The sequence below is a fragment of the Microtus oregoni genome, unplaced genomic scaffold (genome assembly GCF_018167655.1).
Source record: "Microtus oregoni isolate MIOR12 unplaced genomic scaffold, Mior012 000077F_ref0000221, whole genome shotgun sequence".
In the NCBI taxonomy this organism is placed as follows: Eukaryota; Metazoa; Chordata; class Mammalia; order Rodentia; family Cricetidae; genus Microtus; species Microtus oregoni.
Genome location: NW_024544029.1, coordinates 4,221,078 through 4,247,531, shown reverse-complemented (window position 1 = coordinate 4,247,531; position 26,454 = coordinate 4,221,078). Strand labels below are relative to the sequence as shown.

General features: G+C 41.8%; 1 pseudogene; it reads left to right on the top strand.

Moving 5' to 3' along the window:
- The first annotated feature begins 12,844 nt into the window (after positions 1 to 12,844).
- On the top strand, positions 12,845 to 17,794 carry LOC121441400 (annotated as a pseudogene).
- The last annotated feature ends 8,660 nt before the right edge of the window (positions 17,795 to 26,454 follow it).

The window sequence follows — 26,454 nt, the reverse complement described above, 5'->3', positions numbered from 1 at the left end:
TGGAACTGGCTCTTGTAGACCAGGCTAGCCTCTAACTCACGGAAATCCATCTGCCTCTGCCTCTCAAGCACAAGGATTAAAGGTGTGATGAAAGCTTTAGAAAAAAAAAGAAGCAGACACGCCCAGGAGGAGTAGAAGACTGGAAATAATCAAACTGAGGGCCGAAATCAACAAAATAGAAACACAGAAAACAGTCCAAAGAATCAATGAAACAAAAAGTTGGTTCTTGGAGAAAATCAACAAGATCGACAAACACCTATCCAAACTAATTAAATGACAGAGAGAGAACACACAAATAAATAAGATCAGAAATGAAAAGGGGGACATAACCACAGACACAGAAGAAATTCAGAGACTCATTAGATCTTACTACAAAAGCCTGTATGCCACAAAACTGGAAAATGCATAAGAAATGGACATTCTTTTAGATAAGTACCATATACCAAAGCTAAACCAAGACCAGGTGGATGATCTAAATAGACCTGTTAGTCGTGAAGAACTAGAAACTGTTATCAAAAATCTCCCTTCCAAAAAAAGCCCAGGACCAGATGGTTTCAATGCAGAATTCTACCAGAACTTCCAAGAAGAGCTAATACCTATACTCCTTAATGTATTTCACAATATAGAAACAGAAGAGTTATTGCCAAATTCCTTTTATGAAGCTACAGTTACCATGATACCAAAACCACACAAAGACCCAACCAAGAAAGAGAATTACAGGCCTATCTCACTCATGAATATCGACGCAAAAATTCTCAATAAAATACTGGCAAACCGAATCCAAGAACACATTAGAAAAATTATCTATCATGATCAAGTAGGCTTCATCCCAGAGATGTAGGGCTGGTTCATCATATGCAAATCTATAAATGTAATCCACCATATAAATAAACTGAAAGAAAAAACCATATGATCATTTCATTAGATGCTGAAAAAGCATTTGACAAAATTCAACACCCCTTTATGATAAAAGTCTTGGAGAGATTAGGGATACAAGGGTCATACCTAAATATAATAAAAGCTATTTACAGCAAGCCGACAGCTAACATTAAATTAAACGGAGAAAAACTCAAAGCCATCCCACTAAAATCAGGAACACGACAAGGATGTCCACTCTCTCCATACCTCTTCAATATAGTGCTTGAAGTTCTAGCAATAGCAATAAGACAACATAAGGGGATCAAGGGGATTCATATCGGAAAAGAAGAAGTTAAGCTCTCGTTATTTGCAGATGATATGATAGTATACATAAGCGACCCCAAAAACTCTACCAAAGAACTCCTACAGCTGATAAACACCTTTAGTAATGTGGCAGGATACAAGATCAACTCCAAAAAATCAGTGGCCTTCCTATACACTAAGGATAAGGAAACAGAGAAGGAAATTAGAGAAGCATCACCTTTCACGATAGCCATAAATAGAATAAAATATCTTGGGGTAACTCTGACCAAGGATGTGAAAGATCGATTTGACAAGAACTTTAAGTCTTTGAAGAAAGAAATTGAAGAGGACACCAGAAAATGGAAGGATCTCCCTTGCTCCTTGATTGGGAGGATCAACATAGTAAAAATGGCAATTCTACCAAAAGCAATCTTATAGATTCAATGCAATCCCCATCAAAATCCCATCAAAATTCTTCACAGATCTGGAGAAGACAATAATCAACTTTATATGGAAAAACAAAAAACCCAGAATAGCCAAAACAATCTTATACAACAAAGGATCATCTGGAGGCATTACCATCCCTGACTTCAAACTCTACTACAGAGCTACAGTATTGAAAACAGCTTGGTATTGGCATAAAAACAGAGAAGTCGACCAATGGAATCGAATAGAAGACCCTGACATTAACCCACAAACCTATGAACACCTGGTTTTCGATAAAGGAGCTAAAAGTATACTATGGAAAAAAGAGAGCATCTTCAACAAATTGCGCTGGCAAAACTGGATGTCAACCTGTAGAAGAATGAAAATAGATCCATATCTATCACCATGCACAAAACTCAAGTCCAAATGGATTAAAGACCTCAATATCAGTCTGAACACACTGAACCTGATAGAAGAGAAAGTGGGAAGTATCTACAACACATGGGCACAGGAGACCACTTCCTACATATAACCCCAGCAGCACAGACATTAAGGACCTCATTGAATAAATGGGACCTCCTGAGACTGAGAAGCTTCTGTAAAGCAAAGGACACTGTCGCTAAGACACAAAGGCAACCTACTGACTGGGAGAAGATCTTCACCAACCCCGCAACTGACAAAGGTCTGATCTCCAAAATATATAAAGATCTCAAGAAACTAGACCGTAAAAGGCTAATCAACCCATTTATAAAATGGGGCACTGAACTGAACAGAGAATTTTCAACAGAAGAAATTCAAATGGCCAAAAGACACTTAAGGTCATGCTCAACTTCCTTAGCGATCAGGGAAATGCAAATCAAGACAACTTTAAGATACCATCTTACACCTGTCAGAATGGCTAAAATCAAAAACACCAATGATAGCCTTTGCTGGAGAGGTTGTGGAGAAAGGGGTACACTCATCCATTGCTGGTGGGAATGCAAACTTGTGCAACCACTTTGGAAATCAGTGTGGCGGTTTCTCAGGAAATTCGGGATCAACTTACCCCTGGACCCAGCAATACCACTCTTGGAATATACCCAAGAGAGGCCTTATCATACAACAAAAGTATATGCTCTACTATGTTCATAGCAGCATTGTTTGTAATAGCCAGAACCTGGAATCAACCTAGATGCCCTTCAATGGAAGAATGGATGAAGAAAGTATGGAATATATACATATTAGAGTACTACTCAGCAGTAAAAAACAAGGGCTTCTTGAATTTTACATGCAAATGGATGGAAATAGAAAACACTATCCTGAGTGAGGTAAGCCAGACCCAAAAAGAGGAGCATGGGATGTACTCACTCATATTTGGTTTCTAGCCATAAACAAAGGACATTGAGCCTATTATTAGTGATCCTAGAGAAGCTAAATAAGAAGAACCCAAAGAAAAACATATAGGCATCTTCCTGAATATTAACCTTCATCAGGCGATGAAAGGAGACAGAGACAGAGACCCACATTGGAACACCGGACATAATTCTCAAGGTCCAAATCAGGAGCAGAAGGAGAGAGAGCACGAGCAAGGAACTCAGGACTGCAAGGGGTGCACCCGCACACTGAGACAATGGGGATGTTCTACTGGGAACTCACCAAGGCCAGCTGGCCTGGGTCTGAAAAAGCCTGGAATAAAACCGGACTCTCTGAACATAGCGGACAATGAGGACTACTGAGAACTCAAGAACAATGGCAATGGGTTTTTGATCCTACTGCACATACTGGCTTTGTAGGAGCCTAGGCAGTTTGGATGCTCAACTTACTAGACCTGGATGGAGGTGGGGGTTCCTTGGACTTCCCACAGGGCAGGGAACCCTGATTGCTCTTCGGGCTGAGGAGTGAGGGAGACTTGATTGGGGGAGGGGGAGGGAAATGGGAGGCGGTGGCGGGGAAGAGACTGAAATCTTTAATAAATAATAATAATAAAAAAAAGGTGTGAGTCACCACAGCCCAGCTAAGACTGCTCCCATTTGTAAGTCAGCATTTGGGATTCTGGGATTTAAAATCTGACAGTTTTACTGTAAGGGGAGTCTAGCACTTGTTGATTCGGGATTCTATTTGCTGGGGCCCAGCGGAAGACCTTTGAGTTGAGCACTTTAAGGATATCTGGCAGGTTTTTAAATTGGGTTAAGTTGGTCTTTAGGGCCTGTAAATCATCAGGTCACCTGCTGGACTTCTGGAGTCCTTTTATAGATGCAGAGAGAACATGCCTGCCTTGTCTCCTGGGCTCTTTGCATGGAGTCAGAGTAGCAGAGGTGCATGGTCATTTTCTTGCTGGTAAAGTTTACAGCACCCTTGTATCCTTCCTAGTCTGCCCATTTGGAGTGAGGCAGCCGGAGTTGTTAGGAATTAGGCTCTAATGTGTGGATGGACAAGTCACTGGCTTGAACTCTAAGTAGCTGGGGACGATGGTTAAAGAGTAGGGAAGCACACTCTCTCTGGATCTGAAAGGCAGGAAACATTGGGGAGCATTGTCCTCTTCTCCACTAACACAGGAGTACCTGGGCTATGAGTGGGAGGCTAGGCACGGCTCTTCCATATGAAGGGGAACCATAGAGAAATGTAGGGAAACTGAATCAAAACTAATCTATGTTGTCTAATCTGTGTTGGCTGATAATTATAGGAGTTAATACTTATTTGGTAGGAGAAAAAACCTTGAGACTCAACTAGCCAACACTCCTCTGGAGTTGAATTTCAGATGTGCCTGACCCAAAGTCCCTTGCCTATACACTGGACCTCACTGTCTCCTAATTTTGGAGAAGGTGTGCATGAGCATTTACATATTTTATTTTTGAAATTTATGCATCATTCCTAAAGATTACTTTTCAATGATTATGTCTGAACAAAATGGGTTATGTATTCAAAATGAATATTTATATTAAAAAAATACCTAATTAGGGATAACAAAGGCTTTTGCTATGAAAATTAAGGTCCCAGTCTGTGCCCCAAGAGATCAGATCTGATCACCTGTCCTTGATAAGTCAATTAAAACAGCCAGATTGGGCTGGAAAGATTCAGTAGTTAGGAGCACTTGCTGCTCTTGCAGAGGACTCTGGTTCCATCCCTAGCTCCCTATCAAATGGCGGATAACCTTCTATAACTCCAGCTCCAAGGGGTCCAGCACTCTCTTCTGGCCTCCCTGGTCACCCATACATTACATGTCACTCACTCACACAGACATGCACACATACAAATACACATAAAATAGCAAAACCAAAAATCTTTTCAAAACGAAAAATAGACAAATCAATAATGAAAAGGAGAGAAAGGAAAAGTATTCAGTGTGGCTACATTTGGGGAAGGAATGAATAGGTCCAGGCATCCTGAGTCCATCTGTGGGCCCTGAAGTGAGACTAAGGTTTAATAGATGGCCAGAGGTGCACATACTAAATTGTCGTAGGTCAAGGTGTGTTCCTGCCCATCACTGTCTCGTCATTAAGGTCATCTAACAACCATCAAATCTTTTTGTTCTGGTTGGCCCAGACTTTAGGCTTTCTCTTCTCTCAGCAGGAGATTCCTGGGGGAATTCTAGCTCCTTGAGACCCATCATTCAGTGGCCAAAATAACAGACACAAGGGACCCTTCAAAATAGTGTCATCCCTGCCCGGCCAGTTGTTATTGCATTTTGTGTTCTGATTCTGATTCAAAATAAGACTGAACTTTTTATTAATAGATAAATGGTACATGTATATTTTTTCTGATGTACAATGTGCTACTTCATTGCTCATTTGCTTTCTGAAGTGCTGGAGATAAAAGCCAGTGTCTTACATATGCTAGGCAAGCACACTACCACCAAGTTACACCCAACATGATGTTTTCACGTATGTGCATTCGTTGTGAAACAGCTACGTCAACTTAGCTCCCGTATCTGTTTGTTATGGGGGCCCACCAGAAATGACCACTCAAGACACAGTTTATACGGGATTGAAAGTCTTTACTTCAGCCAGCTGGGACTACACTCAGATATTCACGACCCAAGTGTTGCCCCAAACATTTATAGAAGGGGCTTTTAAAGGCAAACACCACCACCCCACCCCTGCATCTTGTTATCTTTCTGGAAGCTGTGGGTAGAGGGTGCAAACAAGCCCTTTAACAGAAGCTAAGATAAGCAGTTAGCTAGGGAGAGAGGCTTATACAAAGAGGAAATTTAACAGAAGCCAAGATAAAATTAGCTGGGGCATCTTAACCTCAGGTTCCTAGAATAAAGCTGGGTCATCAAAGAGCTTCCATGATCTCTGCAAGAACACAAGATGGAGGAACCCCTGCACTGTCTTACCCCACCACATATTATCACCTCACATAACTACTAATCCTTTTGTGGTGGGAATGCACAAAACCCACGACCTTAGCACATTTCCGGTATATAATACATAACCCACCATGCTGTATAATAGAGTTCTTGAAATTATTCCTCTTGCCTAACTCAAATTTTGTGTCCTTAGGCAAAACATCTTTTCTATCCCCACCTGTACCCCAGTCTCTAGGAGCCACCTTCCTGCTCTCTGTGACCTTGCCATGAGTTTTATATGTCCAACATAGAAATGACATGATACAGTGTATTTCACTGTACTTAATTCACATAATGTTTTCTAAGTTCTTCCACATTATCTCAAAGTGTAAGATTTCCTGCCTTTTAAAGACTGAATGACATTTGATAAAGTAAATACCTTATTTCTGCTCTGTTCATGTGTTGATGGATACTGTTATGGTAACAATAAAGATCTATTAAGAGAAAACTATCTCCTCTGGTCAGAGAATGGAACATCCGACGTGGGTGGAAACTGAACATTCTGGTAGAGCAGATCAGTCACCTAGCTAAAGGTGATTACTTTGTCAGGAAGTAAGACCACTCCTCAGCGAGTTTGGGCCACTCCCCCAGGAAAGTAAATCTCCTCTCTTTAAGCCAAGGTAAAGAAATGGGAAGAATAATTAGCCCTATGAGAAAAAAAAACAAAATAACAATTCTTATCTTAAAAGGAATTGGAAATAATTTATTCTGGGGCGATTTTGAGCGACCATGGCCTGGGATACAGATTTAGGTTCCATGCTCCAACATGGAAGCAGTTTCACAATGTTTCACAGTTTTTAGAACAGAGAAGTCACAAATCAAGGTGTACTGGCTAGTTTTATGTCAACTTGACACAAACTATAGTCGTCAAAGAAGAGGGAGTGTTAATCCCACCAGGTGAGAATAAGACCCACTACCACAATTTTGGGGCCAAATCTGAAGCAAGCTTAATTTTATTCAGGTGTACCAGAAAGCTGGCCAGCAACCTCCTACATCAGGTTAGAGAGAACAGTGCTGAGTCCATTTCTCAGGGCCCTTTAAGGATTGAAATTATGAGTGATTGCAAAGAAGATTTACAGAACTACTAACAGAGTAGTTAGGAAGCAAGGAAAAATCTCAATAAACAAACAACAAAGTTATCACGTGGTCACTGATTAGGGAGAGTAAGGATGTTCTCAAAAACAACTCAAGGTTCCAGCAAACAGAAATCTAAAAAACAGAAACTCAGTTCTTACAGTAAGTGAGAACTTGGTAGAAATACAACAAAATGGCTTCCTGCCTTCAAAATGAAGCCAGGCAGGTTCCTCAGGTGCCTCGGTTGAGGAAATGCCTCCCTCCATAAGATCAGGCTTTAAATAAACTATAAGGCATTTTCTTAGTGATTGATGGGGGAGGTTTAGTCCATTATCATCATGGCGGGAAGCAAGGCAGCATGCAGGCAGACATAGTGCTAGAGAAGGAGCTGAGATTAGAGAAGGAACTACACCTTGATTGTAATGGAGTAAGTAAAATGCTGTGGATCCCTTAGTGGCTGCAGCAGCAGAAACACTGTAGGTCACCTAGCAGTGTCAGTGGGCAGCAGGTCCTGAGAGGTCCCCAAGCAGCAGCAGTGGGCCATGTGGTGGCAGGCAGCAAATAGCAGGTCTCAAGAGCAGCCAGTCCCAGGCAAGAACAGCGCAGCAGGCCACAAGGAGAGACAGACAGATAGGCATGCTACAAGACCATGCAAGGCAGCTGGTTTCAGCAGGGAGCCACATGGTGAGTGAGAGACAGAGACATGGATAGGCATGCCATGCAGAGTGAGGTTGGATATTTATTTAGTGGGTAATGGAAGAGAAGGGGAGAGGAGCACACACACACACACACACACAGAGAGAGAGAGAGAGAGAGAGAGAGAGAGAGAGAGAGAGAAGGGAGAGACAGAAGCTGTCTCTTTGAGAGGGAGACTGAAAGGGAAGAGACTCAGGCTTCAAGCAGAAAGGAAGATCTGCTTACCTCAGTGGAGGGGGGAGGGAGTAGGCAATGCTTGTCTCTTAAAGGGACAGGACAGATTATTACATTGATCCCACAAGCAATAGGAAGCAGTCTGAGACACTGGGAGGTATCTTGAGCATATAGGAGACCTCAAAGCCCTCCTCCACAGTGACACACTTTCTCCAACAAGACCACATCTACTCCAAAAGGCTATACCCTTTAATAGTGCCACTCCCTTTGGGGGCCATTTTCTTTCAAACCACCACAAGGCCCAAGATGCTCTCTGAAAGCATTCTCAGATTTTGGGTTAGTGAAAGCTTGTAGTTGCTAAATTAACAGATTACAAAAGGTTTTTATCTCTTAGCCACAGGATGTTGGTTCTGATGGAGGAATGGTAGTTCCAGGGGTTAAAGCTAGATCAACAGAAGTTAGCCTCTGAGCCTCTAACATTTTAATCTCTCCACGAATCAGTTAAGTCAGTCTCTGCAAACACAGCTTCTCTCCAGGAGTTTTCATTCATAGCCCTTTAATGAAGTAATCTGGTTTTCTTTCCCTCTGCCTGGTGCAGTCACCATGGAGCCACCAGGAGGCTCTGTTAAGCCTGCCCACCTTTCTGAGTCCTGACCCAGAGCAGAAAAATGCTTCCTCTGGTACGTTCAGCTTTTTCTCTCTCTAAAGCCCCCCTCTCCGCCATGTGGCACAATTTCCCCCATTTCTCTTCATTGCCCTCCTCTGGGCAGCTACCAAGGTTTACATCTGCCTGCCCTGGGATTTTTCTTTTAAATGTTAATAAATGTGTCCTTGACCTTTGTTCTGTCTTTAAGTTCTTTTATTAACAAAAATAAGAACCTTAAGAGGGTCCCCCGATTTCCCAGGTAACGTGGTGGCTATGGTAGGACTCCCCAAAATTACCAGTAATCAGACATTTGCTTTCCCAAACAGAAACAGTGCCGCAGCGAATGTGGAAATAAAGATGCTCGCCTGCATTCTTATTGTGCTAATTTAGTCTCCTCCGAACATAATCCTGCTGCATCAGACGATCTCCATACTTCAAGCTTGTTTGGGAAACACCACATTTAATATAACAGCAGGACACATATCCCCACCATCAGTGTGCAAGAACGAACCTTTTCCTCCACAACCTTGCCAACACTTACCTTTCATCTTTTTGATAATAGCTATTCTAACAAGTATAAGTTCATATCTCGCTTGGCTCTAATTTGCATTTCCCTGATTGTTAGCTGTTGGGTGTTTTCTTCATATTCCTATTGGCTATTTGTCTGAGTTATTTTTGAGAAATGTCTATTCAGATTCTTTGCTCATTTTCAAATTTGTTATTAACTTTCTTGGTAAGGAGTTGCCATAAACATCTAAACTGCTTGAGCGTATAATGTTGTACATCTTAAAATTATCTATATTTAGTCAGGGACTCTCCGTGTTTGAGTTTTCCCATTACACTTAAGGCCTGAAGGGTCACCTTTATGGTGAATGAGACCCAATGTCATTTTCTGATTGCTATAGGCCTGCACTGAATTATTCACTCCATCCACATTTGGTTCCTGATGTCCTTAGGTCATTTCTTCTTTTAACCATGAAGGCAAAATTGGATCACAGGCCTGTGGGGGAAGCAGCTGAGTGTTCTAGCCATTTTTAGCATTAGAACATTAAGAGCCCCAGGAGATAAAGCTCATTGTGCAATCACCGCACTCATGAGATCAAGGACATCTCCCCCCTCCCCCCCATAATAGTTGGGAGCCGAATAAATGATTTCCCTAGACTTCTCCTGAGAAGTCTTTCTCAAGAAAGACCTGGTGGTGGGATTAGATGTTAAATCCTGTAGGAATCTCTGCAACTACCAGGTCTAGTAGAGTGTCAATTGATGTGAGATGAGAAAGAAATTCTGTTCAACATGACTTAGTAGCTGGTGTTGGTTCAAACTTCTAGAGTCTCACACAGGTCAGTTTATTTTAGGTGTATTTAAGCACAGCAAAGTTTTGGGAAAAGCTTCCTGATGATACTCAGTAGTGTATATACAGCAAAGCTAAAGACATGACTAAATTGAAACTCTTAACAAAATGCATGTGACCTCTTCCATAAAGATGGGTTCTATTGACAAGAAACAATGCTTAACGTAAAAACCTAGGAAGGATGACTGAAATAAACTTAAGAGTCTGGGCAGCCAGGTGTGGCCTGGAGCTACAGATAGCACAGAGGTCACCAGGCTATTAAAACAGGTTATCCATCTCTTTCTTTGAGGAGACCACACCCTGTGTGTTTAACACTCCTGGCTCCCCTAGTGCCTATCTGTGAGCACAAGCTCTGTCCCCCAACACAATCCTATCTCAATCAGACTTCAGAAGAGAACATTTGAGGAAACAACAATTCAGCAATTAAAAGAGTAATTTTCAAACAAAAGAAGATAAGATTTTGAAGTTGTTGAACTTCAAAAAGAAGTTCTAAACCTTTAAATTCCAGCTGCCTTCAAGAAGTTGATAAATAATGAGCTTCCCCCCAAACAAACAAAAAAAAAAGTCTCTAATATATTCAACCTTCCCTACACTGTTTTAGAGATTCACTTACAGGGTGAAATATGAAACAGATCCATCAGTTTGTGGGGGTTCTCGAGTCTCAGATTTGATCTACCATGTCAGCTTTGTATCCATAAAGCAATGATTTTCTATACCATGAGGAGAAGAGTTTAATCCAATGAATAACAGCTTTAAGTATGCATATGAGAAAATGGTTTTAGATGATAGTAAATATGACTAAAAGACATATTACTTGAAGAAAAACCTATCAGAAGATAGGCAAACTTACAGACTGAATCTTTTTAAAAATAATAAATTAATTTAAACAAGACTGGTGAATCCATAAATCTCAAATAAACTACCCTCATTCCCAAAGCAGACTATTTTATTATTAAACAATTAATTAATAACAATGCTGTATCTCCCTTGTTAATTTAACTATTATCACAGATCCTTTGAGTTTCTCTGCACAGAAACCTGGAGTTAGGTAGCCTTGTTCTCTAGCCCATTGGTAGCTCTTGACAGCAACAAAGCCTCCCAGACAGGGACAGAGAGTACCCTAGAACAGTGGTTCTCAACCTTCCTAATGATGCAACCCTTTAATAGAGCTTCTCATGTTCTGGTGACCCCCCAACCATAAAATTATTTCTGATGCTACTTCATAACTGTAATTTTTTTCCATTTTTTTATTGAGAAAAGGAGAAAAAAAACAAGTTTCCACCTCCTCCCAGCCTCCCATTTCCCTCCCCCTCCTCCCACCCTTCTCCCCCTCCTCCCACCTTTCTCCCCCTCCCCCCACTCCTCTCCCCATCCCTCTCCAGTCCAAAGAGCAGTCAGGGTTCCCTGCCCTGTGGTAAGTCCTAGGTCCTCCCCTCTCCATCCATTTCTAGGAAGGTGAACATCCAAACTGGCTAGGCTCCCACAAAGCCAGCACATTACGTAGGTTCAAAACCCCGTGCCATTGTCCTTGGCTTCTCATCAGCCCTCATTGTTCGCCATGCTCAGAGAGTCCAGTTTTATCCCATGCTTTTTTAGTCACAGTCCAGCTGGCCTTGGTGAGCTCCCAATAGATCAGCTCCACTGTCTCAGTGGGTGGGTGCACCCCTCGTGGTCCCGACTTCTTTGCTCATGTTCTCCCTCCATCTGCTCCTCATTGGGACCTTGGGAGCTCAGTCCAGTGCTCCAGTATGGGTCTCTGTCTCTATCTCCATCCATCACCAGATGAAGGTTCTATGATGATATGCAAAATATTCGTCAGTATTGCTATAGGATAGGGTCATTTCAGGTTCCCTATCCTCAGCTGCCCAAGGAACTAACTGGGGACCTTGGCTTGGGCATCTGGGAGCCACTCTAGGTTCAAGTCTCTTGCCAACTCTAAGGTGGCTCCCTTAACTAAGAATTGTGCTTCCGTGCTCCCCTATCCAACCTTCCCTTATCCCCATCCTCCTTTTTCCCCAAGTTCCTCCCATTCTCCCCTTCTCCCTTTACTCTCCCCATCTCCCCTTACCACCATCCCACCCCACCCCCAAGATCTCAATTTTCTCCCCGGCCATTTTGTCTACTTCCCATAGCCAATAGGACAACTATATGTTTTTCCTTTGGTTCACCTTCTTACTTAGCTTCTTTGGGATCACCAATTGTAGACTCCGTGACCCTTGTTTATGGCTAGAAACCAATTATGAGTGAGTACATCCCATATTCATCTTTTTGGGTCTGGGTTACCTCACTCAGGATAGTGTTTTCTATTTCCATCCATTTGCATGCAAAATTTGAGAAGTCATTGTTTTTTACCGCAGCGTAGTACTCTAGTGTGTATATATTCCATACTTTCTTCATCCATTCTTCCTTTGAAGGGCATCTAGGTTGTTTCCAGGTTTGTTACTGTTATAAAGTGAATGTAAAAAGTGTTTTCTGATGGTCTTAGGTGACCCCTGTAAAAGGGTTATTTGACGCCCACCCCCACATAGGGATTGCAACCCACAGGCTGAGAACCACTGGCCTAGAGAATGTCATTCTGTAGGAAAACAAGGATGGACAAGAGACAGCTTTCTCTTTCCACAAAAACAAGTCACAGGGGCATACCCTGTCCCCTGTGGTGGTGTAATTGAAGGACAGACACAGGTTAGGACTGTTATGTTATGACAATTACCTTCACATGGAAACAGAATCAGGACCTCTGTAATGACTATCATTGATTGTCATCTGGACTGCATCTAGAATTAACTAAAAACCCAAGCTGCAGGGCACACCTGTGAGGGATTTTCCTTAATCAAGATCATCTGAGTTATGAAGACCCTCCTTGAATCCAGATCATTTGAAGCGGGACAATCCACCTTTAACCTGGGACACACCCTCTTGTGACAGCCTATGTAAAGGACACGGAAGAAAGAAACTTTTGACCTCTGCTCTCATTCTCACTGTCGAGCTCATGCATCCTGCTGCTGCAGCCTTCCATCCCTGGCAAGAGAGCCGACTTCAGGATTCTGTCACGTATAGAAGGCCAACTGAGATGTCCAGCCTCACGGACTGAACTACTACTAGGTTCTTGGACTTTCTGTCAGGACTAGCTGTAAACCACTCTAAGGAATCCCCTTTATGTATGTATAGATCATTCTATCAGTCCTGTTCCTCTAGAGAGCCCTGACTAATACAACCCCCAGTGGTGTGCAGATTTTATTTCCCTACCCACTAGTCCTCTGGCAATCCAAAAGGGAGTATAATCAAGATGCCTGTGCTCCACTCTCATGACGGATCACCCAATACAAACAACTGATCTTTACAGAGGCTCTTGGACTTTGGGGAAGTTTCTGTTTTGCTTATAGATGGTTCTGAAATGGGTTAGAACATGTCAGTAAAATCAACTATGACAACACAAGCTTTACAGAAAATTTTTTCTCTGTTCCTTTCTGCTGGAAACTGTGTATGACTTCTTTGTCCAGACTAAATTACCCATGACCCTTCAATCAGATTAAGCTACATCATAAAGGTAATAAAACAGAGGCTCAACTGTCAGGATATTCATAAACTATTTTTTAAATTGTTAATTTACTGAGATCAAAGACCCTTGGTCTTTAAATAAGAATCAGCTGAGTTAAGGATGGTGCTGTTTCTCTGTAGAGTCTGTAGAGGACAATTACAATGCTTTTCTAGCTTACCAGAGAAATCACAATCATGAACACAAAAATTTTTTAAAGACAAGAAGGACAAAATATACAATCTGATGGGGCAGTGGTACACAGGCCTTTAATCCCACCATTCAGGAAGTAGAGACAGGTGAATCTCTGTGAGCTCAAGGCCAACCTGATCTACAAAGAAAGTTCCAGGACAGCCAGGGCTATTACACTGAGAAACACTGCCTTGGAAAACAGAAGCTACACACACACACACACACACACACACACACACACACACACACACAAAATGTCACAATATCACACCGTGAAAAACAAGCAGGTAAGCGAAGCATTACCAAATGCCAGTATGTAGTCTGAGGCTGCTTGTTCATTTCCCGGCCACCCAGACCCCAAATAATCACTCAGAAACTATATTAATTAAATCACTGCATCGTCAATCACTTAAGCATGTTGCTAGCTAGCTCTTATGTCTTAAATTAACCCACTTCTATTAATCTGTGTATCTCCATGAGGTCGTGGCTTACCAGACAAAGTTCCAGCATCTGTCTCCTCTGGTGGCTACATGGCATCTCCCTGACTCTGCCTTCTCTCCTCTTGGAATTCTCACCTTTCTCTATTCTGCTAAGCCACTGGCCAAAACAGCTTTATTCATTAACCAATGAAAGCAACACAAATACAGAAGGACTTCCCACACCAGCAATATGAGGCAGATAGCCCTCACCGGTTCTATAGTGCCCTGCACATGCAATGTGGCGTGTTGTTTAAGAATTTATTTGTCTATAATAGCATAGGTGTCAAAGAGCTGAAAAGGTCACCAGATACCATTGCCTTCCAGAGTGGCCCACCAGCTCAGACCCCCCTCCCTGGAGCAGCTCTTCCTCAGACACCCTGCCATCTCTCTTACTGGGGACAGTGACTCAGTGATAGCAGGAGCAGCAGAGCCACGGGATGAGGTGGGTGTGGTTTGCTTTCTACAACCCCATGTCTTCACACAGATGCCTGACTGCCCAGCTGCTGGTGGTACCTCCCAGGGCACTCACTGCCGGCCAGCACAGAGTTCTCGGTGAACTACAGGCAAGCATGGGTCCGTTAGTGGGGCTCAGTGAGTCCTTGAGTTAGAGTACAACTTCTTCTTAGCCAAGTCCAAGAATTCTATAGATTGTAGCTCACTGACGACTTAGGTTGCCCAATCATTAGCTTGGTCTCAACATGTCTGAGAGTGAAAGATTTGGGGCCCATATTAAACTATGCTCTCTGCCCTTCCCTTTCCAGATCACCAGAGTAGTCCTTGGTATTAGAACTGTTCAGTATGAAGATGATAGGAGTAGACCTAGCTGATGCCTTGATAGACCAAGAAACCTCACTTGAAGGGAATCTAGCCCTTCAAGGAGTGGCCATGACACAGGAGGTAGAATCTAGTCTTTCAGGGAAGGAACATGACAGGATAGGGAGCCTCCTCAAGGCAAGAAGGGGATGTGAGAACTTGAAAGACAAGAGAGCTCAATACAGCTTGTATAGACAAATAATAGGTAATAAGTAAAGATGGTGGGAGGAGAAAGGGGTAAGAATTAGTAGGAGTTGGAAGTATGAATAAAGGGGATCAATAGAAGGCAAAATGCAGGTATAGCACGAAGAGAATAGAAGAGGAAAAATGGAAGGGAGGCATTGAAGAACACGGGGTTCAGCAGGCATACAATGACCATCTGAAACATGTATAGATAAAGGGGATCTGAAACACCTCGTGTTTGGTTTTATTTTTTGTTTTTTGAGATAGGGTTTTTCTGTTTAGCCTTGGTTATTCAGGAACTCACTCTGTTGACCAGGCTGGCCTTGAACTCACAGAAATCCACCTGCTTCTGCCTCCAGAGTGCTGGGTTTAAAGGAGTGTGCCACTGTAGTAATTGGAGCAGCAGGGCTGCGTCCCCAGCACCCCGGCTGCCCACATGGCTAGCTTATGCTCCGAAATAACAACACACAAACTGTATTCATTTAAACACTGTTTGGCCCTTTAGCTCTAGCCCTTACAGGCTAATTCTCACATCCCGATCAACCCATCTCTAATAATCTGTGAGCACCGGTCTTATCGGGAAAGATTCAGCATGTCTAACCTAGCGGCTTGCTTCATCACGTGCGTCTGCCCGGGAGAGCGGAGCATGGCATCTCTCTGAGGCGTCTGCTCCCGAGAGGAGAGCTGTGGAGTCTGAGCTCACTTCCTCTTCCTCCCAGCTATCTTCTAACCAATGAGGGCCAAGCAGTTTCTTTTTATTTAACCAATGACCTTCCTCCATCATGCCACCACCACTCGACAGGATCTGGTACTTCTTAACTGCAAACATGATGAAAATACAAGAGACTGGATCTGAACATAATGATTCCCTAAATGTTACAGTAATGAGGAAAGAGCATGCGAACTGTGACTACTAACTGTCTAAGGACATCAGATAAGCACCATGAACTCACAGGGTGAGGGTGACCAAGGTTCTTGCGGGGTCAGTTCCAGATGCTTGGCATCTGTGAGCCCTGCTCATTCATTCCCCATTCTTAGAGAGGTGGCTGCATTCTTTCTGCCCAGGAGTATGAATGTCTGACTATAAGGCAAGGTGTCACCTATTCAGGAAGCTCCTGCTCCAGTCAGGCACCTTTTGTGCACGGCGTGGTAGATAAACCCCTCTATGACTGAATCAGAGAAAGGGTGGATCACTGACTGGAAAGATCCAGAAAGGAGTGCTATCCACTGTCCGCTGAGCAATTTGATTCCTATGCTTTAAAACTCCAAGCCTTTCTTCCATTTAAGTATGCAAAGACAGAATATAGTTTTCCTCTAGAGAACATGTTCTCATGTGTTTCATACCAAGACCTTTAATAAACTGTCATCACCATCACACACTGCACACCCTAGTTTCTTACCTTTCCTCATCTGACCTGAGTCCCAGGCATAGCTATCTTATTCTTTCCCCTCTGGATGCATCCGGCCATAAGCAGTCCTTTGATGTTGAAGGACCTGGAACACATGCACCATTTCACAGGGCATCTTATCAATCCAGACTAAAGGGGAACCAGCTCTTCCTCAACTTCTACAATGAGGATGTTTGTATAGAGCCTCTGGTGACCCTGGCATTTCACTAGGCCATTATTCACAGATTTACCAGTGACTGCCAAGTGCCAAAACATTTACTGTCATCCAGGGAAAGCCTCTTGCTGGGCTTCTGGGTCCAGGGATCATCTAACCTTCCACACAACTGTGCCCTTTATATTTCTCCTGCTCCCCTCCTCAAACAGGCCCCAGACAGCAGACCTAAGAAACAGCAGCACAATCTCAAAGTTCATCCTCGTGGGCTTTGAGCAGAGTCCCCCTTCCACTCGGGCATTGCTCTTCACCCTCTTCCTGGCTCTCTATAGCCTCGCCATGGCCATGAATGGCCTCATCATCTTCATCACCTGGACTGACCCCAGACTCAACAGCCACATGTACTTCTTCCTTGGACACCTGTCTTTCCTGGACATCTGTTTCATCACCACCACCATCCCACAGATGTTGATCCATCTGGTGACCAAGAACCACACAGTCTCCTTTGCCTCTTGTATGATCCAGATGTACTTGGTCTTTCTAGTGGGTGTGGCTGAGTGCATCCTCTTGGCTTTCATGGCCTATGACCGTTATGTCGCCATCTGACACCCCCTGAACTATGCCAAGATCATGAGCCCTCAGGTGTGTGTCAGGCTGGTGTGCTCTTCCTGGATCTTTGGGATGACCAATGGCATCTTTCTTGAGTATATATCATTCCGGAACCCTTTCTGCAAAGACAACCACATAGAAAACTGCTTCTGTGAGGCCCCCATAGTGATTGCTCTCTCCTGTGGGGACCCCAAGCTCAGCATGAAGTTGATTTTTCTTGATGCCGTTGTGGTGCTGCTCAGCCCCCATGGTGCTTATTGTCACCTCCTACGCCCGCATCCTGGTCTCCATCCTCAGCAGATTCTCTTCCTCAGGTAGGGGGAAGACATTCTCCACTTGTGCCTCCCACCTGACTGTGGTCATCTTTTTGTACACTTCAGCCATGTTCTCTTACATGAATCCCCGCAGTACGCATGGGCCTGACAAAGACAAGCCTTTCTCCCTCCTCTACACCATCATCATCCCCATGTGCAATCCCATCATCTACAGCTTCCGCAACAAGGAAAAGAAGGGGGCCATGGGGAGAGCCCTTAGGAGAGGCAGCCTGGCTCAGGCAGAATCTGTCTAGAAGGAAGATCCATAGAGAAGTTTCCTGTGCCTCAGCATCTCTGCCAGACTCCAAGAGTGATCATTTATGTCCACCTTAGCATTAGACTCAAGAAGAAATTTTCTTTTGTGTCCATATATCAAATCTCTTGTTGAATTTCAGCACAGATGGATCTTCTCTGACTTCCCTCAGTGCAGCGGGGAGGGAGTATCTCTGTGACCTGCATGGCAGCAGAGAGGCAAGCTGGGAGAGACAAGAAGGCTGTTTGGCACATGTATCAGTAATCAATGTTGGTTTAGACATCTGGAGTCTAACCCCAGGTTGTTTATTTTAGGCATATTTAAACACAGCACGATCTGGTGCAAACTAGTGGTGAGTAACTGAACCCTGCATATGCAACAGAACATACCTAGATCTCTGAGGAACAAGGAAGCTAAATTCAGGTCAGATGTGGCTACATCAAAACTCTTTGTAAAAACATGGGATACCTATCCATAAAGATAGATTCTATAGACTGAGAAAAACGAGTTAACAAGCAGACTCTGGAGGAAGGTGAAGTGTCTGAAAGGCCCTGGCCACACAGATTGTACACAGGTCACCAGGCAAGAGCAGGTTTAGTCCAGCCTTCTGGGAAGAACACAAGTTTAGTGTTCCTTTCCTTGAAAGAACAACCCTATGTGCTTGACATCCCAAGTACCCTAGTGCATGCCTGTGAGTACAAAGACCTCTGGGACCCACACCTTAGTAACACACTTCCATTCTTGGAGGCAAGCATGCATTGCCAAGAAACTTACTTTATAAAATAAGGAGACAGGTATGTTTTTCAAGGAAAAACAATTGAAGAAGATAATCAGATTGTGTTTAGGAAGCAGTACTCCCCCCCCCGTGAGTGAGTGTGTGCATGTGTGTGCATTTTACTTATGTGTGTAGGTGCAAATATGTGTACACAGATATCTGAAGGCAGTATCTCTCCTTTGATAATAGGTTGTATTCCTTAAAGACGGCAGAAAAGTTGATCCTGTTTCCTAATCCAATCTCCTAGCATGTGTCTTTTGACTGGGGAGTTTAAGTGATGAATATTCAGATTTATTATGGAAAATATATGTATTCTTGTCATTTTGTTGACTTTGTCCCATTTGGTACTTTCGTAGTCCTTGTTTGCTTACCAACTGTCCTAAGATTGTTTGTTTTACCTGCAGACTAGGGGATGTGGTTATCTTTCTTGCTAGTCTGAAGCATTCCTTCCAGAAGCCCCTTGAACACTAACTTGGTAGGCATGAATTCTTTTTGCCTTTATCTTGCCTTCATTGTGGAAAGTTTTTTTTCTTTTTCCATTATGATAGTTTTGCCAGGCCCAGTACCTGGGCCAGCATCTGGGTCTATTGGAATGTAAAATAAATCATTCCAAGGCATTTTGGCTTTTAAAGTGTCTACTGGGAAACTAGCTGTTCTTCTAAAAGGCTGCCATGTGTGTGACTCGGTCCTTCTTTCTTGTAGCTCTCAATACAGTTTCCTTGTGCAGTACATTCAGTGCTTTAACCATAGTATGATGTGGGGAACTTCTTTTCTTTTCCCGTCTACTTGATGTTCTGTATACATATTGTATGTACACAGGCATCCCTTTCCCTGGATTTAAGAAATTTGGACTTTTCATGGTGTTCCAAGCTCTCTGATATTCTAGTTACCCATTTAAGTGTGTATCATTGATCTTGACTGAACTAACCAACTTTCTACCTTGTCTTTAAACCTTAATAGTCTATTGTCCAAATAATCACTTTCCACTGAGTTGTTTTTTTTTTTGATTTTTCGAGACAGGGTTTCTCCGTAGCTTTTGGTTCCTGTCCTGGAACTAGCTCTTGTAGACCAGGCTGGCCTCGAACTCACAGAGATCCACCTGCCTCTGCCTCCTGAGTGCTGGGATTAAAGGCATGCGCCACCACTGCCCGGCTTTCCACTGAGCTTTTTATCTGACATATTAAATTTTCTCATTACCCCATCATTACAGTTAAATTTTTTTCTTCTTTCTTTCTTTCTTTCTTTCTTTCTTTCTTTCTGTTTTTGTTTGTTTTTGAGACAAGGTTTCTCTGTGTAGCCCTGACTGTCATGGTGTCATGGAACTCCCTCTGTAGACCAGGCTGGCCTTGAATTCACAGAGATCCACCTGCCTCTGCCTCACCAGTGCCAGGATTAAAAGTATGTGTCACCACCACTCGGTGTAGTTAGAATTTTGTTCAGTGTTTCTGTTTGTTGCTTTCTAAATTACCTTCCTACTTCATTCTGCTGATTGTGTGTGAGTGTGTGCACATGGGCATTGAACATGTGCCATAAAAATAATTCTTAACTTTCAATTTATTCAACACAATCTCCATTAAAATTCCAATGATACTCTTGACAGAACTAGAAAAAAATTGTAAAACTCATTTGGATGGACAAAGTAGCCATGGCAATCCTAACAGAAAGACGATAGTCAAGAGTTTCTTTAGCTTCTTTCATTTGGGAGTTTATTGGTGCCCTCTGAATTCTTTGAATACATGTGTAGCTGTCCTTTTGGAGTCTTTGGAGTCCTGTCTAAGTCTCTCACTAGAGAGCAGTTACTATGAGAGTTATGGTTTTGAAGGCCTCTGACCTGCGGAATGAGCAAGTCGGTCCTGAGACTGTGGGGTTGAAGTGCTGATGGGTGCCAGAGATGTGGCCTCTCACTTGTGGGCTGGCTTCTCTATATATTCCATATCTATTAGAAGAACAGTTGGCAGAGATTCAGTCATCCTCAACGCTGTGTTCACTCTGATGATGATTCCCTTTGCTTTGCTGAGCAAAAGCTTTTTGAGTTCATGCAATCCCATTTGTCAATCCTTAGGGTTGTTCCCTGTGCCAATGGAGTCTCTCCTATTCCTAAACACACAAACTAACATCACCAACAACGAAATCTAAATTAAAGGAGATAGCAATCACTAGTCATTAATATCCCTTAATATGAATGGACTCAACTAACCTATAAAAAGACACAGACTAACAGATTGGATATGAAGACAGAATCCATCCTTCTGCTGCATACAAGAAACACACCTAAACCTCAAAGACATATATTGCCTGAGAGTAAAGATTGAGGGGGAAAAGTTCTAATCAAATGGACCTAAGAAGCAAGCTGGTATAACTATCTAATATCTAACAAAATAGACTTCAAAGTAAAATCAATCAAAAGAGACAAAGAAGGACATTTCATAATAGTCACATGAAAAATCCATCAGAAGAAAATCTCAATACTGAACATCTATGTCCCAAATAAAAGAGCACCCTCATATATAAAAGAAACACTATAAAAGCTTAAATCATACATTAAACTCCACACACTAATAGTGGGAGACTACAACACTCCCCTCTCACCACTGGACAGGTCTGTCAGACAAAAACTTAACAGAGAAATAAGAGAACTAACAGATGTTATGACTCAAATGGACTCAACAGACATTCATAGAATATTCCATCCAAACATAAAAGAATATACCTTCTTCTCAGCACCTCATGAAACCTTCTCAAAAATTGACCATATACTAGGTAACAAAACAAACCTCCACAAATACAAAAAAAGGAATAACCCCATGTACCTTATCAGATCATCATGGCATAAAACTAGAATTCAACAGCAATAATAATTCCAGAAAACCACAAACACATGGAAATCAAACAATGCTCACCTGATGGGTCAAGGAAGAAATCAAGGGAGAAACTTAAGACTTCCTAAAATTCAATGAAAATGACCACACAACATACCCAGATTTATGGGACACAATGAAAAAAAATGTTAAGAGGAAAGTTCATAGCACTAAATGCCTACATAAAGAAACTGAGAAAAATCCCACACTAGTGAATTAACAGAACATTTGAAAACTTTAGAACAAAAGGAAGCAAACTGACCAAAGAGAACTAGACAGCAGGAAATAACCAAATTGAGATCTGAAATTAACAAAATAGAAACAAAGAAAACAATACAAAGAATCAATGAGACAAAAAGTTGGTTCTTCAAGAAAATCAACAAAATAGACAAACCTTTATCCAAACTAACCAAAAGGCAGAGAGAGAATATCCAAATTAACAAAATCAGAAATGAAAAGGGGGATATAACAACAGACACAGAAGAAATACAGAGAATCATCAGGTCATATTTTGAAAACCTGTACTCCACAAAATTGGAAAACTTAAAGGAAATGGAGTACTTTCTGGATAAATATCACTTACCAAAATTAAATCAAGACCAGATAAGCTAATTAAACAGACCTATAACCGCTGAAGAAATAGAAACAGTCATCAAAAGTTCCCAATCCACAAAAAGCCCAGGACCAGATAGATGGTTTAAGCTCAGAATTCTACAAGATTTTCAAAGAAGAACTAATACCAATACTCCTCAAATTATTCCACACAATAGAAACAAAAGGAACATTGCCAAACTCTTTTTATAAGGCTACAATTACCCTGATACCCGAACCACAGAAAGACATTACTAAGAAAGATAATTACAGACCAATCTCACTTATGAACATTGATGCAAAAATACTCAACAAAATATTGTCAAACCAAATTCAAGAACACATCAGAACCATCACCGACCATGATCAAGTCGGCTTCATTCCAGAGATGCAGGGATAGTTCAAAGTACAAAAATCGGTCAACGTAATCCACCATATAAAAAACTGAAAAATAAAAACCACATGATCATCTCATTAGATGATCATGCTTTCGACAAAATACAACATCCCTTCATGATAAAGGTCTTGGAGAGAGCAGGGATACAAGGAACATACCTAAACATAATAAAGGCAATATACACAAGCCAACAGCCAACATAAAACTAAATGGAGAGAAACTCCCAGCAATCCCACTGAAATCAGGAACAAGATAAGGTTGTCCACTCTCTTCATATCTATTCAGTATAGTTCTTGAGGTCTTAGAGCAATAAGACACCAAAAGGAGATCAAGGGAATACAAATCTGAAAAGAAGAAATCAAATTCTCATTATTTGCTGATGATATGATAGCTTACACAAGCAACCCCAAAAATTCTACCAAGGAACTTCTACAACTCATAAACACTTTCAGTAATGCAGCATAATATAAGATTAACTTAAAAAAATCAGTAGCTCTCCTGTACATAGATGATAAATGGGTTGAGAAAGAAATCAGAGAAACATCACCCATCACAATAGCCACAAATACCATAACATATCTCAGAGTAACTCTAATCAAACAAGTGGGAGACCTGTATGACAAGAGCTTTAAGTCTTTGAAGAAAGAAATTAAAGAAGACACCAGAAAGTGGAAAAATCTCCCATACTCTTGGGTAGGTAGAATTAATAGTAAAAACGGCAATCTTACCAAAAGCAATCTACGGATTTAATGCAATGCTCAGCAAAATTCTACACAGAACTTGAAAGAATATTACTCAACTTTATATGGAAAAGCAAAAACACCAAGGATAGCCAAAACAATCCTATGTAATCAAAGAATTTCTGGAGACATTACAATCCCTGACTTCAAACTCTACTACAGAGCTATATTACTCAAAACAGCCTGGTATTGGCATAAAACAGACAAGCGTACCAATGGAACCGAACCAAAGACCTTAGTAACAATCCACACACCTTCAAAGACCTGATTTTTGACAAAGAAGCAAAAAATATCAAATGGAAAAAAAGCATATTTAACAAATGATGCTAGCATAACTGGATATCAACATGTAGAAGAATGAAAATAGATCCATATCTATCACCATGCACAAAACTCAAGTCCAAATGGATCAAAGAGCTCAACATAAAGCCAGCCATACTGAACCTTATAGAAGAGAAAGTGGGAAGTACACTTGAATGCATTGGCACAAGAGACCACTTCCTAAATATAACGCCAGTAGCCCAGACACTGAGAAAAACAATTACTAAATGGGACCTCCTGAAACTGAGAAGCTTCTCTAAAGCAAAGGGCATGGTCAACAAGACAAAACGACAGCCTACAGAATGAGAAAAGATCTTCACCAACCCCACATAAGACAAAGGTCTGATCTCCAAAATACATAAAAAAAAAAACTCAAGAAATTGGTAATCAAAAGAACAAATAATCCAATAAAAATGGAGTACAGACCTAAACAGAGAACTCTCAACAGAGAAATCTAAAATGGCTGAAAGACACTTAAGGAAATGCTCAACATCTTTAGTCAACAGAGAAATGCAAATCAAAACAACTCTAAGATTCCATCTTCCACCTGTAAGAATGGCCAAGATCAAAACCACTGATGACAATGTATGTTGGAGAGGTTGTGGGGTTAAGGGAACACTCCTGCATTGCTGGTGGGAGTGCAAGCTGGTACAGCCCTTTTGGATGTCAGTGTGGTGATTTCTCAGAAAATTAGGAAACAACCTTCCTCAAGACCCAATACCACTTTTGGGTATATATCCAAAGGAGGTTTAATCATGCCACAAGGACATGTGCTCAACTATGTCATAGCCAGAACCTAAATGTCCCTCGACTGAAGAATGGATAAGGAAACTGTGGTACATTTACACAATGGAGTATTACACAGCAGAAAAAAATAATGGCATCTTGAAATTTGCAGGCAAATGGATGGAGCTAGAAAGAATCATTTTGAGTGAGATAACCCAGACCCAGAAAAACAATTATCACATGTACTCACTCATAAGTGATTTTTAATCATAAAGCAAAGAAAACCAACCTACAAATCACAATCTGAGAACCTAGACAACAATGAAGACTGTAAGAGAGACATACATAGATCTAATCTACATGGGAAGTAGAAAAAGACAAGATCTTCTGAGTAAATTGGGAGCATGGGGACCATGGGAGAGAGTTGAAAGGGAGGGGAGAGGCAGGGAGGGAAGCAAAAAAAATGTATAGCTCAATAAAAATCAATGAAAAAATTTTTTTTAAAAAAAGGAAGTTCTTTCCTAAGCCTGTGTCATAAAGGATCTTGCTGTGTTCTCTTCCAGCACTTCCAGAGTTTCAGGTCTTACACTGAGGTCTCTATTCTAAAACATTGATTTTTGTATAGCTTAAGAGATGTGGATCTAGTTTCATCTTGCTACATGTGGAAGTCTTCCTTTCCCAGGCACACTTTTTGAAGAGGCCTTCTTTTCCCAGTGGACGTCTTTGAGGCATTTGTGGAAAAAATAGGTTGCTGTTAGAGTAGCTGTGGTAACTGGGAACAGAGGCTGGAGGATTACCCCGTTTGAGGCCCATCTGTTCTACATTATTAGTTCTAGGCCAGACAGGATTTCATTGTGAGAGTCCGTCTCAAAAATCTTGGGACAATTCTCCTCCCTGTGTTTTCATGAATAAGAGGCTATAGCTATGAGTTTACTTTGGGATCCTCTATTCTATCCCATGGGTCTAAATCAGCAGTTCTCAGCTTATGGTTGTGACCCCCAGAAACCATCAGAAAACACAAATATTTAAATTATGATTCATAGCAGTAGCAAAATTACAGCTATGAAGTAGCAACAAAAATAATTCTACAGTTGGGAGTCACCACATGAGGAATGTATCAAAAGCTGCAGCATTAGGAAAAAATATTAGACTATACATATTTGTTTCTATGGCAACATTATAATAATGTGTTGCCTCAATATCTTTCTGTTTAGGATTGCTATGGCTATGTTGTCCACCCATATGAACTTAAGATTTGCTCTCGTTCTGCGGAGAATTTTGATAGAAATTATGAAACTGGAGAGTTCTTTTTATAGCTATCTCAGAACTGAAATGCAAAACACACATAAAAACTAAACAACAGGAAAACCCGGAATCACAGCCTGAAAGACCACTCGAGAAACAATTGAATGATGGCTGAAGACTAAGGACAGGCTGGCCTGAACAGTAGCTGCTCCTGCAAGCCCACATTCTGTGGGGGTCTCTGTGAACACCATGGCCAGCAGAGTAATGAGTCACATGAAGAAAAAAGGAAACCCCGTTCAACACAACTCAGTAGCCAGTGTTGGTTCACACTTCCAGAGTCTGACACCAGGCAGCTTACTATAGACACATTTGATATTATAGACACATTTAAGTACAGTATAATTTTGGAAAAGTTTGATGGTAACAATATTACTGAAAAGCTTAAGGCAAGACTACATTGAAACACTTTTACAAAGTATGTAAAGATGTGTTCGGTGGTTGTTTGAATAGGAATGGCCCCCATAGGCCCATAGTAAGTGACACTTGGAGATGAGGCCTTGTTAGAGTAGGTGTGGTCTTGTTGGAGGAAGTGTCACTAGGAGTAGGCTTTGAGGTCTCAGATGCTCAGGCCAGACCCAGTGACTCACTCTCTTCCTCTCTCTAGTGATCTAGATATAGAACTCTCAGTCCTCCAGTGCCATGTCTGCTCACTTGCTGCCCTGCTTCCTGCCATGATGATAGTGGATGAAACCTCTAAACTGTAAGCCAGCCCAAATAAATGTTGTCCCTCTTAAGAGCTTCCATGGTCATGGTGTCTCTTCACAGCAATAGAAACCCTAAGACACTTGGTCATCAGAGAACAATGCTACTTGAAAAGAATTAGGAGGTGTGGCCTTGCAGGAGTGGGTGTGGCCTTGCTGAAAGAAACATGTCACTCGGGGTAGCTCTGGGTTTTCTTTTTTCTTTTTATTAGACTTTTTTTTTAGAAAATCCAAATTCCCACTACCT